Here is a 13169-nt window from a genome sequence, read left to right as displayed (position 1 = left end):
TAACCGGTAAGACTCTCAACTCCCTCAAACACACTAAATGTCTCAAATCCATGAAGAATTTCTCTGCGTCATGGAACATTTAACATTTCTGAAGGGTCTAGCTTCCCCCCTCTTTTTTTCTGGATCATTTTCTTAAAGAACTATAATAATTTTTCTGAGCAGATGGGGTGAAATGACTGCTGGTAAAGAGTGCTTGCTATTGATGTTCTGGAAAGGTGGGCAGAGCCCATCTAAAATTAAAGGCCTGCCCCATCACCTGCGGGAGGGACCACAGAACCAGACACAACTAATTTCTTGGGACAGCAAATGGAAGAAAGAAACCAGGAATGGGAGTGCGGGTTAAAACCAGGGCACCAGATGGGGACACTAAGCAGAAAACCCCACACAGCACCCACTGCTCTATGAAGGAGTCAGTAGATGCCAGATTGAGGTCTTCTGCTGTACTAACCTGAAGATAAACCGAGAGCTGCCCCACCAACATGCTTAAACCTTAACCTGAAAAGGGCCTTTAATACTTGTTTAGTTTCCATAGCCCATTTAGTCCTTCATAAAATTTATAACTCATACTTACATGGCTTCCATAACCATAGTATCTGTACCTCACAATCTTTAATATACTTATCCACCTGCTTATGAGGTAGGGTAGTGCCATTATCCCTATGGGGAACTGAGACTCTAAGCGGCTAAATGACTTAGACTTTTGCCTGTGATCTAAACTGTGGAAGAACAGAGAATTGAGCCCATATCTCCCAAGTCATAGGTTAATGCTGTAACCACTGGACCAACCTTTCTGCCGCTGGTGAGAGTAACAAAGGTGCCAGTGGTGATGGCTCTGTGATGTGGACAACTGTCCAATGGGTGCTGGGCTGAGACGACTAGATCAGTTCGCATGGAATATGGTAACAGCTTTGAAGGCCTAATTCTGCTATTTCTTAGGCTGATCTTACAGCAGTGTAACTCCATTGCCTTCAGTAGAATTACTCCCGTTTCTACACCTGTGTAAGAACAGAACCAGGCCCTTCGTATCTTTCTTCACTAAGCTTTCCCTCCTAAAAAATGAATGCAGCCACCCTTATCCATATAAACGTTGGGCAGGGTCTTGGCCCATGAAGGTATCACAGCCCAATGAACATTGATCCGCTACTGCCATAGCACTTTAAGACCCCACTGCAGAGGGTGTGAGAGTGGGATTGCCAATTCTTATTGGGATTAGAAAAATACTTAACACAATTTGCCCACAAAAAGATCAGATTCTTAGTCACTGAGATGGGGTCATAATTGGCAGCCTAGAAACAAAAAGCTCTCTAAGGCAAATCGGCAGTGGTGCCAAACTCACATTTCTAACCGAGGTAGGGAGAGAGGGAGATAGTAGCTCTGAGACCCCTTTCCACTTCCCTTAATCCTGGAGCTGGGGGGGTGGGGGCAAAGTGGCCTCTGGCATAGCTTAGACCAACCCTTAAATTGCAGTTAGCAGTGTGAGTCTGTTAATTGTTGTCATGTGGCCACTTTAGCCCTCGGGCAACAGCCTAACTGATGTAGTTTCTTCTTCCTTCTCCGCCTGCCCCCCACATGAAATATCCCTTTCACAGAGTGGCCCCCCGGGCCTGGAGGCATTTTGGAATGGTCTGGAAGAGTGTGGGAAGGGCCACGGCCAGGATGAAGCTGCAATTCTGCATCCTTTCAAAGCCCCAGAGGGCCCCTCTCAACAGGGGGCACAAGTTAAAGCAGTTCTCAAGACTTATCTTGCCTGTGACAAAGCCCTGGCTGGGATGATTTAGTTGGGGTTGGCCCTGCTTTGAGCAGGGGGTTGGACTAGATGATCTCCTGAGGTCTCTTCTAACCCGAAACTTCTATGATCAGGCTCCCCCCCCGGTCCTGAATAGGAGAAGCACTATTTCCCCTCTGTCAACATGCAGGTGCAAGCTCCTGTAAGCAGCTGAGCAGGGATGAGTGATCTCTTATTTTCAAATAAATGAGCCTGGGAGTTTTGTTTGACCTTTTGCTACACAGTAGCAAATAAGGCAAAGCACAGGACCCAGGATATCACCACTGAGAAGTGATTGCCACCTGTGAAGCCTTCGTTATTAGGGCCTGCTCAAGTCACTGATTGTCTTGTCATCCTCTTCACTAAGAGCTACAGCAAGCCCTGACTACATAATAATCCTCTGGCACCCTTACAATGTGAGGAGTCTGTCTGTTCTGGAAGATGTGCATGGAACACATCAAATCAAAGGTGAAAGGACAAGAACTAAACAGTAGTGGGAACAATTGAGTGTTTAATGTGGGTTTAGATCCTTTGCTAGTGTAAACTTCATTGAACTGCGACCCCCTTCTGACAACAAAAATTACTACACAACCCCATGAGGGGGGAATTAAGCATGAGCCCCGCTGCCCGCGGGGCAAAGCCCAAGCCCCACTGCTCCAGGCAGGGGGGGCAAAGCTGAAGCCCTAGGGTTTCAGCCCCAGGCAGAGGGCCTGCAACCTGAGCCCTGCCGCCCAAGGCTGAAGCCCTTGAGCTTATGCTTTGGCCCTGGGCGGTGGGACTCAGGCTTCAGCCCCAGGTCCCAGCAAATCTAAGCTAGTCCTGGCAACCCTATTTTGAGAACCACTGGCATAGCTCCATTAAAGGCAATGAAGCTACACTGACTTGACTTTAAACCATACACTCCACATATGATGATTATAGCACAAAGGTTGTCTTCTCACCTTCAGACTTGGCTAAAAAGAGAGTCTCTTCCAGGAAGTCAGAAGATTAAATGGTTCACGATCGTACCTTTCTGATATCCTGTGTCAGAGCAGCCATGATTCACTATAGAAGGAAAAAAAAAAATCTATAACTGAGAGCACTATGAATAACAGCTCTGATTATTTTTGTTTGTAATTATGCACAAATCAATAGTAACCAAAAAAAACATACATTCTGGACTTCACAAACATAAATAATGAAACTCCCAGGTATATTGAGTTTCCACAGATACAAAGGTCTAAGAAATAAGGTCATACTCCCTTAAAATATTAATACAAACTTATTGCCATTTGCCAAACTGTTGAGCCCTTTATACAAATACAACACTGTTCACTGATCTCCTTTCTAACAATTGGTCTTTTGTCACCATTACCCTAGGCCTGAATGCTTCACAAGTCTTACTGATGCTTGAAATGCTCTCGGTATCTCTTAGTTAACAGAAATCTACACCTTTTTGGACTATCATATATGCATGTATCAATACATCATAAAGATAGACACCAACCCTTACTAGTATATTTAGATGTCTTGGAAACTAACAGAATTGAACTGTTCTGCTTTATGCACTGATGTCAGATATGTTTCTGGATTTCTTAGGTTGCTTGTTCCAGGAACTGAAGACCTTGTTTCTGAATGATTTAATTATCAATATGGTATCACATGAAAATCAGTTCCAACTAACAAGACTTGTCAGAGAATCTAAGCAAGGTCATGACACCACTGTTACTGCTTATAAGGAGGCAGAAGAATGGAGTGTACACAACGCCCAGCTCACCAGACAGCTATTCCAAGGGAAAAGATTGTGCAACAGGCACTTTTATTACTGCAGATGCTTCATTCTGAATTTGTGTATTGCTATTTAAATATTAAATCATGTCACCTAGTCCACAGTATTAGTCACCAAAGTACTTGGAATACGGAAATTGTGACACTAGCCTCGCTGAGGATCCAGACTCTTCCATGAGACTCAAGAAAGCTTAAAAAGAAAACCCTCTTCCTTCAAATTTTAAGACTTGTGGTGGAAATCAGAACTAGATATTAAGCATGCAGAACAGTATATAATACAGTATAACCTGGATTTACTAGTCTCTGGTTATTCCAAGTTTATGACCCCCCTGAGTTGAACTAAGCCTCTACAGTGCTGGCTAGCAATCCTTGCTCAGGAGATTACTCTAGATCTCTCAGGAGATCTAGTTATAAGTTTCAGAGTAGCAGCCATGTTAGTCTGTATTCGCAAAAAGAACAGGAGTACTTGTGGCACCTTAGAGACGAACCAATTTATTTGAGCATAAGCTATAACTCTAGTTATAAGCATCCTCTCTTCACTGTACTCCAGCTGGCTTAAGGCTAGCTGACGGGCTTCTAAAATTAGGAGAGATGCCCCTGCAGGTTTTGAAGTTACATGTTGGTTGGACCCTTCTGAATGCAGACTTCAAAGCCTGCTCAACCCGTTCTCTCAACCGTTCCTGTGTACTAAATACTCAACATGTGGCAATATTTACTGAGCCCAAAGTGGAAATGGCCCATTTAAAAAGGAAAACGGGAAAGGGCATTCTTTACAAATGATTAGGAGATGGGATTGGCTGTTTGACACTACATCCAAACCATGTGGCTGGCCCCAGAGCTATAATGGGCTGATTCAAACACTCCTTTACTTTGAGAAAGTTCAGATCTGGAACAGAACTTCCTGGCTCAAGCCCTGATTCAGGGTATTCTTCTTAAATGGAACTCTCAGCTCCTGGAATTATTTTGTTGATCTAGCTACTAAACATTCCCTTGAGCGCTCCAAACTTTGCAATGTTAAGAGCCTCAAAATGAAAAGTGGCTATAAACTAAAGTGAAAATGTCTGTCAATTTTTCATCATTTCAACTAGAGGAAATGTTACCATTTATGCTCTGTGTTTACATTTTACATGTAAACTGAATTCTTAACTTTCATTTTTAATCTGAAGTCTTATTAGTAAGGGACTGAGCTCTACCATGCAGGGTCTGTCTGTTATTTGTCTGTATGGTGCCTTGTCCAATGGGGCTCTGATTGCTGTTTAGGGACTTGAATTACTATGCAATAATAAATACAATAATTATTTATGAATTTATATTACAGTAGCGCCTAGGAGTCCTAGTTATGAAGCAGAACTCCATTTGTCTGACTAAAACATAGAGGGCCTATTTCATCCCTATGCTGTGGCTCCATGCCACATTTGTACCTCTGGTCAGGAGCCACTTATGCCCAAGGGCTGCCCCAATTTCCAGCCAGCTTGTGCAACAGCCCTAACTTGCACCTGGCCGCTCCCCTACTCAGTCTTCTGGACACATCCTGTGACAGGGTATACAAAGCCAGCACCAGGCACGAAGGTGTTAAGAAGCAGCTTTTGGCTCTGGCAGCCCCATCTAACTGGAGCCTTGGAGAAGCCTTAAAAAGGGAGAAGGTCTGGTCAGAAGGCCTCAGCCTGGGGGAGATGGACAAACTTCTCACCCTCAGCTCCCACAGAGGAGCACAGTAGAGCCAAACTACCTTGACTGTGAACACAGAGTGGTGGGACAGGTGGCTGGAGGATCTGGGTAGGACAGAGGAGTTGGAGCTGCTCTTTATTTCTGTTACTATAGTTTCTTGTCTTTTTTGCTACTTTGAGGACTGAGACTAGGGTCTGGGTCCCAGTGCAGACCCCTGCTGAGAATATGAGCCCCTGGAGGAGAAGGTGAGCTTGTGTAAGAAATGGCCTAGGGAAGAAGCAAGAGGTCTGACCTTAACTACTTGCTATTGGGCTGGAACCCAGGATAGGAAGAGAGACTCAGTTCTCCTACAGCCTTGCTGGGAGGACTAGCTGGAAGACACAAGAGGCCTGAAGGACTATTTGAGCCTGGACCAAGACCATCAACCTGTGTAAGGGCATAGGACTACTGAGTGAAAACTAGGGATGTAAATATCGGTTTAAAAGGTTAACTGGTTAAACGATTAAAATTGTATCATTTAACTGATTAACTGTTAACTGAGGTTGCTCCAGCCGGCCCGGTGCGGCTGGGGTTGGGGTCCCTCCAGCCGACGCAGGCTGCTGGTGTGGTTAATGGTTAAGGTTGGTTAACGGTAAGCCTAATGCTTACCGGTTAACTGTTTAACCTTTTACATCCCTAGTGAAAACCCTGATTTACCCCAAAAGGGGTGAGACCAAAGGTGACCCAGCCCGAGGGCCAAGTCACAAGGCAAAAGGAGAGCACTAGAGTGCCTGGGCAGCAGGAGAACTATGAGGAATTAAACATTGCAATGCTCGTCCTGGCCACAAGGCAGCACACTGGTGAGTTACTTTACTACACATCCCAAAACATCTGTGTTGGGGGCTTTCGCAGAGATGGGACATGGACCTGTTTCTCAGCCTGGTTAACTCCCTATGTGAAGTAGAGTCCCCAGAAGATATATCTATCAGCTTAATGGCCCCTTTACACTGGCATAAAGGGATCAACACACAGTGATGACTGGGGCCCATGCTTTTAAGTTGCTCGTGTCCCATGATTAAGCTTTGAGCTAAACTAGAAAAAAATTACATTAATATTACTATGTCTGTTAGGGTGTGATGTTATACTGATATAAGCCCTAGTGTGGACACAGTTGAAACAACAAAGAGGTGCCTTATACCGGTATAACTTATTTCACTTCCTGAAATGGAATAACTATATGGCAGTATAAGCATTTATATAATGATAACTGTATCCACAGTCAGTAGGTTGTTTGTTTTTTTTTGCCACTTCAACTATACCAGTATAGTTAAAGGAGTGAAACTTTCTAGTGTAGACAAGCACAGATGTTGCTTTATGCTGTTTCTTTCAGTGACCCACTAGATTGCATTTATTGCAAAAGGCAAAAATCATGCACTGCAAAAAAAAGTACCTGTGATTTTTTTTCAAAGTTTGTCATAGTTCAACTGTTTACGGTTTTGTTTTAAATGGTTTGATATACAAAATGACAGCTTCCCCCTTCTGAATCTTATTTATAAAAGATCATTTGTAAGCATCTGTTATAATAACAAAAATAAAATAATGAAATACCATAATAAAATGATGTGCAGAACTTCAATAAAAATCCCTTTAGAAAGACTGAAATCAAATCATCGTCTGTCCAGAACTTTTTTATCTAGATATTGCAGGCATACACTAGCTTGTTGTAGGGTTGCACACCAGTACTAGGCTACTGGCACTGGGATTATCGGGGGAAGATGGAAAGTGCATACTTTTATATTTATATATGTGTTGGCTGATGAAGTGATGTGGTTTAAAAAATGCAGGCGGGTACATCCTATTGCAGAGATCCACTGGGCCAAGGCATGATTCCAACAGGCACTAGGGACAGGAAAGCATTGCTCACAGTTAGCACCATCTGGTGGCTTGTTCTTGCTCCTGACAATAGTACTGTGCTAATAAACTGAATGGTTGGACCATCCTCTGAACCCTCAAACCATGCCCTTCGGGAGTGTGGGTGCGGGTTATCACATTAGCAATACCTATATTCTAAAAGTGTTTCTTTTAGTCCCATGTTCCCACTTTGATCATCCCATGGTGCCAGCCTCCATCCAGCTTGTTATATTTTCAAACAAGCAGCATCATGCTTTCTCCCCTGCTGCTCCTTATACTTTGGAGGCACTCCCCATAAACATCCACAAAACTAGCCTTCGTTATCCTTCCTCACAACCCTCCTTGAATCTCTCCTTTGCCATGAGGCCTACAAAAATCTTGATAATGGTTGGGCTACTGGTCTGTTGAGAGCACTGTCATTCAGGCCAATATTGTCTCATTGTTTCCTTGGTCTCCCCTATTTTGTCTGTCTGCAATCACTTCTCTCGTCTTTTATATTTAGATTGTAAGCTTTTGGGGGCAGGGACTGTCTCTCTTCTCCCCCCCCCCCGCCCCTGTGTTTGTACAGCACCTAGCACAGGGGGGTACAATGCTGTAGACCAGAGCTCTTAGGCTCTATGGTAATACAAATAATAATGTTCTGGGACTTCCTGTTGATTCAGGTGTAAAGAAAATGTGAGGCAGATAGGCCTGCATATAAAAATTTAACCCCCAAATAGTGTGTTTTTTAAGGAGGAAAAGACTTTACTCTGACCACCCATTGTGTCAAAAAAATGCTGTTCAAAGTCTGATGCTGAGTATTGAAATATCAAGGGGGAAGTTAAAAGCATCTGTCCTTAAAACAGGAACTCTCCCTCTCTGTGCATGGCTGAATGCATGGATGATCAGCATCTTCATAGGATTTCCAACTTTTTGCTACCTTTAGGATGGTGGAGATAATGCCTTGGACTGACCCATGACCTCAAATGCCTCAAACTACCTACGGACCAACTGAATAGGTATATTTTTGGATCTATGGACTTTCTTACCCCAAATTTACTGGAGTAGGAAGGTTTTTCCTTTGTGTAAAGGTAACCTAATCCACTCCCATTTGATGATGCCAGCTGTCACAGTTGTTAACTGCACTTCTGACCCCTCCTGGGCAATTCAAGTACACCCTTCTCAGGCCTTGGGCCTCAAGCTGTCCCCTCTCTTTTAGGATAGAATCACGTGATTCTCCCACTCTGACCATGCCTTGGGCTGCAGAGCAGTCCCCTGTGATCAACCGTGATGACCTTATCAGGTCTGATTTATGTTCAGCACCTGCAGTCGTCTTGTCTCTAAGAGCAATGCTGTTGGTATTCAGTAACCAAGCAGTCTTCTTAAAGCAATGTTTTATTTATTTTGCAACAAAAACATTTAAGAGAAAACAGATCTTAAAAACAAAACAAAACAAACAACCTGTCTCTACTCATACCTTCTTTTCCTTAAGCCTTACCATTCCCTGGACCTGGGAAAGCCCAGCTTTTTCAGACTTCCTCTTCAGAGACTCTGGTTATATCAGGAGGTCTCCTTGGACAGTTCTTGACAATTGACAGCCCAACCCTACCCCTGAGTGTGTTTTTGTTTTTAACTAAAACAACGAGGAGTCCTTGTGGCACCTTGGAGACTCCAAAATTTATTTGGACATAAGCTTTCGTGGACCACATCCCACTTCATCAGATGCATGGAGTGGAAAATACAGTAGCAGGTATAAATACACAGCACATGAAAGGATGGGAGTTGCCTTACCCAGTGTGGGGGTCAGTCTAATGAGACAATTCAATTAACTGTAGAATACCAAGAGAGGAAAAATCACTTTTGTAGTGGTAACGAGGGTGGCCCATTTCAAACAGTTGACAAGAAGGTGTGAGTAACAGTAGGGGGAAATCAGTATGGGGAAATGAGGTTTTGTAATGACCCCATCCACTCCTAGTCTTATTCAGGCCTAATTTGATCGTGTCCAGTTTGCAAATTAATTCCAGTTCAGCAGTTTCATGTTGGAGTCTGTTTTTGATGTTTTTTGTTGAAGAATTGCCACTTTTAAGTCTGTTATTGAGTGACCAGGGAGTGACCTACTGGTTTTTGAATGTTATAATTCCTGATGTCAGATTTGTGTCCATTTATTCTTTTGCGTAGAGACTGTCCGGTCTGGCCAGTGTACATGGCAGAGGGGCACTGCTGGCACATGCTGGTATATATCACATTGGTAGATGTGCAGGTGAATGAGCTGCTGATGTTGTGGCTGTGACTTCTGGGTATCCTTTTTTAACTGTTTATAGTCTTTCATTTTAGTTCCAGCACTGGCAGAACAGCTGTATCACTTTGGCCTGGAGCATGGAAGGATGCCATTGTCTTGTAACTGCTTCCCCCAGGGGTATTAGCTGGGAAGTTGCTTTTATATAGCTATTGTGTTTTACTGCTTGTTTTTCCCATAGCCCCTTATAAAGCTAGGTCAATATGCTGATGTGGAACAACTTCCCTTCACTGACCAGGTCACATACAGTGTTTTCATATTTCTCCACATTGTTGGATTGTTACAGAGCATCTCCTCATCTGTCACACCAGCAACCTCAGAAGTGGAGTGACCCGGTCTGATTTGCCTAGAAGCTTCTGAGAGAAGCTAGCCAATACACTAGCCTAAAAATGCTGAAGGAAAGGAAGAAGCCTTACTGTTGGCTTGCTTTTTCCCCCCTGCGCTAGCTGCTGCTGCTGCAACTATCAGTTGCTGGTCTCTGGTTATGCAATGTCGCCATGCCTGACAAATCAGTCTGTGCTTCCTACACCGTTCCCACTGAGGAATAGGAGTCCAGCAACAGGCAATATCTAAGATTTGACAGCTACAAGTAACTAACTCCAACCAGCTAGCATGTTAGTTGATGCTAAACGTCAGCAACATTGACACCACCAGTTTATCTTTTCAACCCTGTACCAGCTTCCTGAAGCTGAATGGAACACCAGCGGTTATGACAACCATCCTGCATAAATATCAACCGGGTTGGTTGGGTTCTGTTTTCCAACCTGTATTAGCAGAGGGACTCCTCCTATCTCAGCCTTTTGCGCTTGATTTTAACTCCAGCAGCTGCCTTGTAAGGGTGGATGGGTGGGAGTGCAGGTGCAGAAGTGCTTGGGGCTAGAACCCACAGAATGCATTTGAGAATGGTGCCTATAGATGAACACCTCAAACACTGAAATGAGTCCTCATTTAAGCAGCCGTTCTCTCTGAAGGATCACGCATACCAGTTGCATGTTAATCCTGAGCAAGGCTGTTGTCAGTGAAATTTCTCATTGGAGCATTTAACGCAACAAGCTGCATTGCACCGGAATGTTTCCTGGGAACCCTGTGATGGAAGAGGCGAGTGCATGGAGCAGTGGGGCTGCACGGGGCAGGGCACTGCCCATAGCTCTTGCGAAGCTCTAGAGGCACGCCCCTTTGTGCCTGGATCCTGTTGCTTAGACTGGGCAGCTGGGGCGCATGCGCAGTGCCTACCTCTTGCCTCTCGCGCCCGCCGGAGAGTCACGCGCCGCCTCGCAGCCAGCCTGCCAGGGGGCGCACGCGCACTTCCGAGACGCTGCTGGAAACCGGCCGCGTTACGCATGCGTCTTCCCGTCAGCTCCGCGCGGCCGAGGCGCAGGCGCAATGCGGGGGAATCGCGCTTCCGGCGCGGGGCCGCACCGCCCTCTCTCCGCGTTTCCGGGGTTCGCTGCTCCTGTCGCTCCGCGCCGCGCTGTCGCTGCCCGCAGAGCCCGGGGCGCCCGCCGGGATGGGCTCGGCCCTGGCGCGTGCCGCCCCGCGCCAGCAGGACCGGGGGGCCGGGCTCCGCGCTGCTCTCTGAGCCGCCGGGGGCCCGGCGCTGGGGGCCCGGCTGCGGTAAGTGCGGGGCCGGGGCGGTACCGCGCCCCGGGGTCTCCCTCAGGGACCCTCCCGGCTTCCGCCCTGCCCCCCTAGAGTCCCTCCTCCCCCCTCGCCGCCGCCGCCGCCGCCGCGCTCTGCCCCCCAGCGCATCCTCCTGGCCGCCGCCGCCGCGCTCTGCCCCCCAGCGCATCCTCCTGGCCGCCGCCGCCGCGCTCTGCGCCCCAGCGCATCCTCCTGGCCCATCTGCCCCCGACTTATGCCGCCGCCGCGCTCTGCGCCCCAGCGCATCCTCCTGGCCCATCTGCCCCCGACTTATGCCGCCGCCGCCCGCCCCTCCTGGCCCCTCCCTGCGTTGCCCCCCAGCCCCTTCTCTTGTCCCTCCCCTGCTGTGCTCTGCCCCCCGCTGTGCTCTGCCCCCCCAGCCCCTTCTCTTGTCGTCCCTTCCCTGCTGTGCTCTGCCCCCCCTTTGCTCTGCCCCCCCAGTCCCTCCTCTTGTCTCCTCTCTGCTCTGCCCCCCAGCCCCTTCTCTTGTCCCTCCCCTGCTATGCTCTGACCCCCTTTGCTTTGCTCCCCAGCCCCTCCTCTTGTCGTCCCTTCCCTGCTGTGCTCTGCCCCCCCTTTGCTCTGCCCCCCCAGTCCCTCCTCTTGTCTCCTCTCTGCTCTGCTCGCCCAGCCCCTGCTCTTGTCCCCTCCCTGCTGTGCCGTGCTCCACCTTGCTCTGCTGCCCCAACCCCCCTCATCTTCCCCTGCCTTGCTGTGCTCCTTGTGTTTCCTCCTTATCTTGCCTTCTGTTTCCGCTCTCCCACTTAGCCATCCCCCATCTCTCCCTGCTCACTTTCCTTTCCCCACTTGCTTTTGGTCTCCATTTTTGGGGGTTCACGGCTTGCCCCCACAGCACAAGTTGCTCCTCTTCTAGAGTTCTCTTCCCTAATCACTGGCCAGGGCTCTGTTGTTGCTTCCATTGTTATGGGGGGAGGCTGGGACATGCCTTGGCACTGAGCCCTCTCCCTCCCCACGGCTCAGCCTAGGGCAGTGTCTGCATCTCATTCGATCAGAGGGTCAGACCAGGAGGGAGCAGAGTTTAATCAATAAAATATCAGACAGAACCAACTTTTCGCTCCACCCCCACCCCCAAATCCATTCTCAATCCCATTATTGGTGACTGCAATGAACAGTGTATGTGTGTGTGTGTCAGAGCTGGGATTTGCTGCTCTCTTTGGCTGGTTGAGTGTGCTGGATAAAATCAATTATATTCTCAGTTTCTGCAGCCGTTGAATAAGAAATTAGTTTCTGAGTCTTTTAATCTCATGCTGGTGCTGCAGTCTAAATTGAAAAGTACTTGAAGTAAACAGTTCTAGCATCACAATTAATAAAAATGGCAATATACTTCCCCTCAGTGTACTTACCCTGTAAGTAATAGAGATCTGAAACTTCTCTTAAGCAATGCACTAGTGCTGAAGTAGGCAAAGAAGTTGTTGCAATTTCTTGGTGCACCACACATTCTGTTCCACAGTTTCTCAAATTTATCTGGGCAATGCTTATTGGTGGGCCACAGAGATCTAGCTTCTTAAATGGAGCTGCCTCTTTGTTTCCATCTGGGAGGAACAGAATACATAAAAAGGGGAGATTAAATTAAGAGCATGCAAATAAAGGGACATAATCCAAGTGGAAGCGAGGTGTCCACAATAAAATCATAATGTGAGCTACGCTATAAAGTTGGATAACCCCTGGGATGCCCTGCTTATTGTACACTGGGGTAGGATACACTGTACCATGGTATCTAGACCCAAAGTCATGACTTCATCACTCTTCTGTGGTTTGCTGGAGATATGAATGTATAAACATATGCCCTGATCCTGCAAATGCTTACGCATGTGCTTCAAGCACATAAGTAGTCCCGTTGACTTCAATGGGATTACTTATGTGCATTCATAACAGGCTTAGAAGATCTTCTGAAATATTGGCTCAGTCAGGGGATGATGTATCTAATTTGTCAGATTTGTAGAAAAACACTGGGGCCTAGTGACTCATGACTACATAAAACTGACGTAAAATCCCTTTAGACTAAAGTTCAGAACCTGACAACCCTTTGTATTGAAGAAGCACATGTCAAATCATCTTACAGTTCTGTCTCTCTAACTTGCTCACTTTGACTTTGATTTCAAATACTTTGTGCTGTGTGTATTTGAATCAAAAAGTTTTTAC

At 46.5% G+C, this 13169-nt stretch overlaps 1 protein-coding gene across 1 annotated transcript in view; it reads left to right on the top strand.

The window, feature by feature from the left end:
• Positions 1 to 10760: 10760 nt before the first annotated feature.
• ZDHHC7 (zDHHC palmitoyltransferase 7) overlaps positions 10761 to 13169 on the top strand; it is a 39790-nt gene continuing 37381 nt past the window's right edge. The window contains exon 1 of the mRNA XM_084644737.1: positions 10761 to 10979. The gene's annotated coding sequence lies outside the window, so the exon portion shown is untranslated. The remainder of the gene's footprint in view (positions 10980 to 13169) is intronic.

This window comes from Lepidochelys olivacea (assembly GCF_965140295.1).
Source record: "Lepidochelys olivacea isolate rLepOli2 genome assembly, chromosome: 12".
NCBI lineage: Eukaryota > Metazoa > Chordata > Testudines > Cheloniidae > Lepidochelys > Lepidochelys olivacea.
The sequence above is the reverse complement of the archived record's forward strand: the minus strand, read 5'-3'. Positions and strand labels throughout refer to the sequence as shown.